We start from the raw sequence: 7,242 nt of genomic DNA on the forward strand, positions 1-7,242 counted from the left end.
TTTATATCCCCATATGGGAAGATGATACTTGTAACTCTTGAAAACTGTTTCTCTATGTAGTTAGAAGTAGTATACATAGGCAAGTTGTAGATATAAGTTGATTTCTTTTTTTTTTAAGGTTTTTTGCAAGGCAAATGGGGTTAAGTGGCTTGCGGCCACAAAGCTAAGTAATTATTAAGTGTCTGAGACTGGATTTGAACCCAGGTACTTCTGACTCCAGGGCCAGTGCTTTATCCACTGCGCCACCTAACCACCCCCATAAGTTGATTTCGATGTGATTACATAAAATAATTATGGCATAAAAAAAAGGATTTCACTGGAAGAAGAGGAAAGGGGGAGGCAGAATAGGGTAAATTAGAACACATGATGAGGAAGTAAAGGGTCTGCTAACAGTAGAGGGGGAAAGGGGAGCTGAGCATTGTTTGAATCTTACTCTCTAGATTTGACACACACACACACACACACACACACACACACAGTTGGTTTTAGATATTTATCTTACCTCAAATGGAAGGGGAAAGGGGATTGAAAAGGGAAGGGAGGGTTGATGGAAGGAGAGAAGAGAGGGCAGAAATAGGAGAGGAAGGGGAAAAGGAAAAAAGGGATGGTGCTCTAAAAGGAAGGCTATGGGATCAGAAGCAAAATATTGATGAATAAGAATAGGGTGAAAGGAGGAAGAAAAGCACAAATGGGGGAAAATAGGATGGAGGGGAACACACAGTTAGTAAGCATAATTGCCCATGTGAATGGAGGAAACTCTTCCATAAAACAGAAACTGATATCAGAGGTGAATTAAAAACCAGCTTCCTACAATATGCTGTTTGCAAAAGAACACATTTGAAACAGAGAGATACACACAGAGTAAAGGTAAAAGGTTGGAATAGAATGTATTATACTTAAGCTGGTTAAAAAAGAGTAGGGGTGGCAATCCTGATCACAGATAAAGCAAAAGTAGTTAGGAAGTAAACCATCTTGCTAAAAGGTACCATAGAATATGAAGAAATACCAATACTGAACATATATGCACCAAGTGAAATAGCATCCAAATTCTTAGAAGAGAAGTTAAGTTACAGGAAGAAATAGACAGCAAAACTATACTAATAGGAGACCTCAACTTGCCTGGATCAGAATTAGATAAATCTAACCACAAAATAAACAAGAAAAAAATTAAGGAGATAGAATTCTAGAAAATTAGATATGATAGTTGTCTGGAAAAAATTGGATGGGGATAGAAAGGGATTTATTTTTTTTCAGTGGTACATGGCAGCTATCACAATCAAATGCAGAAAGGCATTAATAAAATAGAGAAATAGAAGATCAATGAATTAGGCACGCAACTAAAAATATTAGGAAAAAACAACTTAAAAATCCTAATTAAATACCAAATTATTAAACCTGAAAAAATCAAAGAAGAGATTAATAAAATTTAAAGAAAGGATACTATTGAACTAGAAAATAACATGGAGCTGATTTAATTTTAAAAAAGATTAAACTTCTGGTTACTTTGATTAAAAAAGTAGAAAAAAGTTGCTAATATCAAAAATAAAAAGAGTGAATTCAACACTAATGAAGAGGAAATTAAATTAATAATTCAGAGCTATGTTGCCCATATAAATACACACCAATCAATCTGACAATTTAAATGAATTGCATGAATATTTGCACACACACTTACATATATATGATGCACTGATTAACAGAACATGAAAATTACTGGAATCAAACCATTTTAGAAAAATGAATGAGACATAAATCAACTCCTTAAGAAAAATTTTCAGAGTCAGATGGATTTACAATTTACAATTCTACTAAACATTTAAAGAAGAAATAATTCCAATACTAAATAAATTATTTGTAAAAATAGGTGAAGCAGGAATCTAATCAAATTCCTTTTTTGACACAAAAATGGTTCTGACACCTACACTAGGAAAAACCAAACCAGAGAAAGAAAAATATAGACAATGTCCTTAATTAATATTGATGCAAAAATTTTAAATATATTATTAATATTGAGATTACAGAAATTTATCCCAAGGATAATGCACTATGACCAGATGACATTTATATCAGGAATGCAAGGTGTTTTCAATATTAGGATAATGACATAATTGACCATATTAATAACAAAACTCAGAAATCATGACTATCTCAATGGATGCTAAAGAGGCCTTTGACTGAATACATACATTACTACTTAATAACAAGTAGAAAGCATAGGAATAAAGGGGGTTTTCCTTAAAATGATAAGTAGTACCTATGTAAAATTATCAGCAAGCATTACCTAAATTGAGGATAAGTTAAAAGTCTTTTCAATAGAATTAGGTCGAATCTGGGGTGGCTAGGTGGTGCAGTGGATAGAGCACCGGCCCTGGAGTCAGGAGTACCTGAGTTCAAATCTGGCCTCAGACATTTAATAATTACCTAGCTGTTTGGCCTTGGGCAAGCCACTTAACCCCATTGCCTTGTAAAAATCTAAAGAAAAAAAGAATCAGGGTGAATCAAGGTTACCTATTATCTCCAATATTATTCAGTGTTTTATGAAAAAATGTTAGCTTTATCCATAAGAGCTGAAAAAGAAATTGAAGAAATTCAAAACACAATAAGGAAAAAAAACGTTCATTCCTTGCAGGTGATATGCTTACAGAATCTTAGAGAATCAACTAAAAAACTACCTGAAACAATTAACAGCTTTACCAAAGTTCATCAGCATTTTTATACATTACCAACAGAGCCTAGAAGTAAGAGACAGAAAGAGAAATTCCTTTTAAAACACAACACCTACACCAAAATTGACCATGTGACATAAAAACCTTCTAAACAAATGCAGAAAGGTATAAATAATAAATGAATTCTTCTCAGAACATGATGCAATGAAAATTACATGTAATAAAGGATCACAGAAAGTTAAATAAAAAATACTTAGAAATTAAATAGCTAGATTTTAAATAATGAGTGGATCAAATAGCAAATCATAGAAATAATCAAGAATTTATATCCAATAAAATGATAATTATGGGACATCTTACCAAAATTTAAGGAATGAAGCCAAGGTAGTTTTGAAGGGAAACTTAATATCTATCTCTATATGCTTATATGAATAAAATAGAGAAAGACGAGATCAATGAATTGTGTATGCATTTAAAAAAACTAGAAAAAGATCAAATTAAAGATCCTCAATAAAATATCAAATTAGAAATTCTGTAAAGGAAGGGATTTTCAGATTAATAAAATTAAAAACAAGAGACCCATTGATTTAATAAATAAAACTGAGTTGGTTTTTATGAAAAAAATAAATAAAATATATAGATCTTTGGTTAATCAGTGTAAAAATCAGTAATAAGATAACCAATTATCAGTATCAAAAACAAAAAGGGTGAACTAATCACCAATGAGGAGGAAATTAAAGAGATAATTCAGAGCTACTTTTACCCAACTGTGTGATATCAAATTTGATAATCTGAGTGCAATGGATGAATATTTACATAAATACACACATCAATATATTCTATATATGAATATTCACATAAGTGCAAACAAATAAACAGAAGAGGAAAATTTCAGGAAAAGAAATTGAAGAAACTATTAATAAACTCCCTAAGAAAAAGTCTCCAGGTCCAGATGTACTTGCAAATGAATTCTATCAAATATTTAAGGAATAATTACTTCCTATTCTACATAATTATTTTTTAGAAAATAGGAGAGGAAGGAGTTATGCCAAATTCTTTTTTATGACACCAATGTGGTACTGATACATGAACCAGAAAGAACCAAAACAGACAAAAAAATTAGGTTAATCTCCCTAATGAACTTTGATGCAAAAATCTTAAATAAAATATTAGCAATGAGATTAACATAAGCTATTACTAGGATAATACACTATGATCAGGTAGAATTTATAGCAGATAGGCAGGGATGGTTCAATATTAGGAAAATATTCAACATAATTAATCATATCAATAGCAAAACCAACAGAAAACATGATCATCTCAATGGATGCTGAAAAAGCCTTTGATAAAACATGTCTATTTCTATTAAAAAAAAGTTTAGGAATAAATGGAGTTTTTCTTAAAATAACAAGTAGTACCTATCTAAAACAATCTATAAATATTATGTATAATGAGTACAAACTAGGTGCACTTTCAATAAGATCAGGGATAGAACAAACTTGCATATTGATACAACTGTTCAATAAATTCTTACAAATATTAACTTTAGCAATGAGAGAAGAAAAAGAAATTGAAGGAATCAGAACTGGCAAGGAGATAGAAAACTTTCACTCTGTGCAGGTGATGTAGTGTTATACTTACAGACCCCAAGAAAATCATATAAAAAACTCATTGAAACAATTAATGCATTAGCAAAGTAATAGGATATAAAATAAGCATTTCAATATATGAACAATAAAGCCCAAGTGCAAGAGATAGAAAGAGAAATTCCATTTAAAGTAATGGTAGACAACATTAAATACTTGGGAGTCTTATTCTCAAACCAAACTTAGAAATTTTATGAATACAATTACAAAACACTTCTCACCCAAATAAAGTCAAATCTAAACAATTGGAAAAATGTCAATTGCTCATGGTAAAGTTGAGCTAATATAATAAAAATGACAATTCTACCCAAATTAAATTACTTATTCATGTCATACCAATCAAATGACAAAATAACTACATTACTGAACTAGAAAAAAAATGGTAACAAAACTCATCTGGATCAACAAAAGGTCAAGAATAACAAGGAAACTGATGGAAAAAAATGTAAAGGAAGGTGGCCTAGCTCTACCAGTTCTAAAACTATACAAAAAAAGGGTCAATCATCAAAACTGCCTTGTACTTGTTAAGAAATAGAGCAATGGATCAGTAGATTTAGGAAAGTTCAAAAGGAGTTGTAGCAAATGACTATGGCAATCTACTATTTGACAAAATTATTGGGAAAATTGGAAAATATTATGGCAAAAACTAGGCATGGATCCATATCTCACACCCTATATCAAAATATGGTCAAAATGAGTACAGGATTAGATATGAAGAGCGACACTATAGATAAATTAAAACACCAAGAAATAATCTATCAGATCTAAGGAAAGGGAAAAAATTTATGACCAAACAAGAATTAGAGCATATTATAAAATACAAAATGAATAATTTTGACTATACTAAATTAAAAAGGTTTTACACTAATAAAATCAATGCTGCCAAAAATTAGAAGGAAAACAGAATGCTGGGAAAGAATCTTCACAAACTAGGAGTTTGAATAAAGGTCTCATTTCTAAAATAAATAGAGAATTGCATCAAATTAATAACATTACAAGGCATTTCCAATTTGATAAATGGTCAAAGGATAAGAACAGAGTTTGCAAATATAGAAATCTTTTAATTTATGTTTTAAAATTTATTTATTCATTTTCATCCATGTATACATGTATATTTAATTTAGAAAATTTCTTTCCACCCTCCCTTCCCACCCCCCCTCACATCAGCAGCAGACAGTCAGATTAGCATTGTGTTAGGGACCATTGTAAGTGGGAGCATTGCAAACTATCCTCACCTGGTGTCCTTGAGCACCAAGCCTTATTTTACTAAGTGCCTCAGGAGTGGAAGTGGATTAGAGACTGGGGAGGTATTTAAGCACTTCAATAAATGGAGACCTTGGTGTGCACAGAGAGAACTTGTCTTCCTTGTCTCCTGTCCCTTCAATGCTCTCCTGGGGAAGATTGAGGGAGTCCAGAAAGGGAATGAACAGCAATGCACATGCATATTTTGATAAACATGTTTACAGATTAGTTATTTTTGGTATGAGTAATTACTATTAAAGGAAAGAGATGTGTAGAGATAATTTTCATAATGAGTTGATCAGATTCTGAAGCGTTGCTTGTGTGTGTTTGTGTGTGTGTATGTGTGTGTTCTGTTTAGTTTTGTTTTTGTTCCTCTAGACGGGGATAACATAGTGCATGACCAAATAGCTGTCCTAGCTTTCTGGATTGCTGAGAGGAGCTGTTTCCACAGAGGGTTCTACTCCCTCTGCTCAGCATCAGATCCCATAAGTCAATCCATACTTCTCTTGAGTCCAACCATTTATGGTTACTTATAGAACAATAATATTTATAGTTTTCATATACAATAACTTGTTTAGCCATTCCCCAATTGATAGACCATTCCTCACTTTCCAACTCTTTTCCATGACAAAAGAGTTGCTATGAATATTTTGAAACATATTGGACTTTTTCCTTTTTTACATAATTTCTTTTGGATATAGACCTAGAATCGGAATTGCTGGGTCAATGGATATGAACAGTTTTACTACTCTTTGAGCATAGTTTCATATTGCTCTGCAGAAAAGTTGTATCCATTCACAACTCCACCAGAAATACATTAATGTCCCAATACTCCCACAAACCCCTGCAGCATTAATCATTTCCTCTTTTTTCTCATCTTGGCCAATTCGATATGTGTGAGGTGATATCTCATTGTTATTTAATTTGCATTTCTCTAATCAATAATGATTTGGAGCATTTTTCATATGACTCTACATAGCTTTAATTTCATAATTTGAAAACTGTTCATAACCTATGAACGTTATGAATGGGTGAATGACTTGTGATCTTATAAATTCAATATAATACTCTATATACATTAGAAAAGAAACTTTATCAAAACTCCTGGTTGTGAAGATTGTTTCCCAGCTTTCTGCTTTCCTTCTAATTTTGGAAGCATTGATTTTATTAGTGTAAAACGTTTTAAATTTAATATAGGCAAAATCATTCATTTTGCACTTTATAATGTACCCTAATTCTTGTTTGGTTTTAAATTTATCCCCTTTCCATTGATCTGATAGATAGACTATTTCTTGATTTATGAATTTATCTATTGTTCTGCCCTTTATGTCTAAATCCTACTGTACCCACTTTGAACTAATTTTTGTATATGGTGTGACATGTGGATCTATGCTTAGTTTTTGCCATTCTATTATCCAGTTATCCCAACAATTTTTGTCAAATAGAGAGTTCTTATCCCAGAATCAGATGTTTTGGGGTTTGTCAAATAGTAGATTGCTGTAGTCATTTACTGGAACTTCTTTAAAGTCTATCCTAATCCACTCATCCATCACTAACTTCTTGATCAGTACCAGGCAGTTTTGATGATTGTACCATTATGGTATAGTTTTAGATCTGGTAGATCTAGGACACCTTTCTTTATAATTTCTTTTCATCAGTTCCCTTGCTATTCTTGATCTTTTGTTGTT

The sequence above is a fragment of the Macrotis lagotis genome, chromosome X (genome assembly GCF_037893015.1).
Source record: "Macrotis lagotis isolate mMagLag1 chromosome X, bilby.v1.9.chrom.fasta, whole genome shotgun sequence".
NCBI classification, from domain to species: Eukaryota; Metazoa; Chordata; class Mammalia; order Peramelemorphia; family Peramelidae; genus Macrotis; species Macrotis lagotis.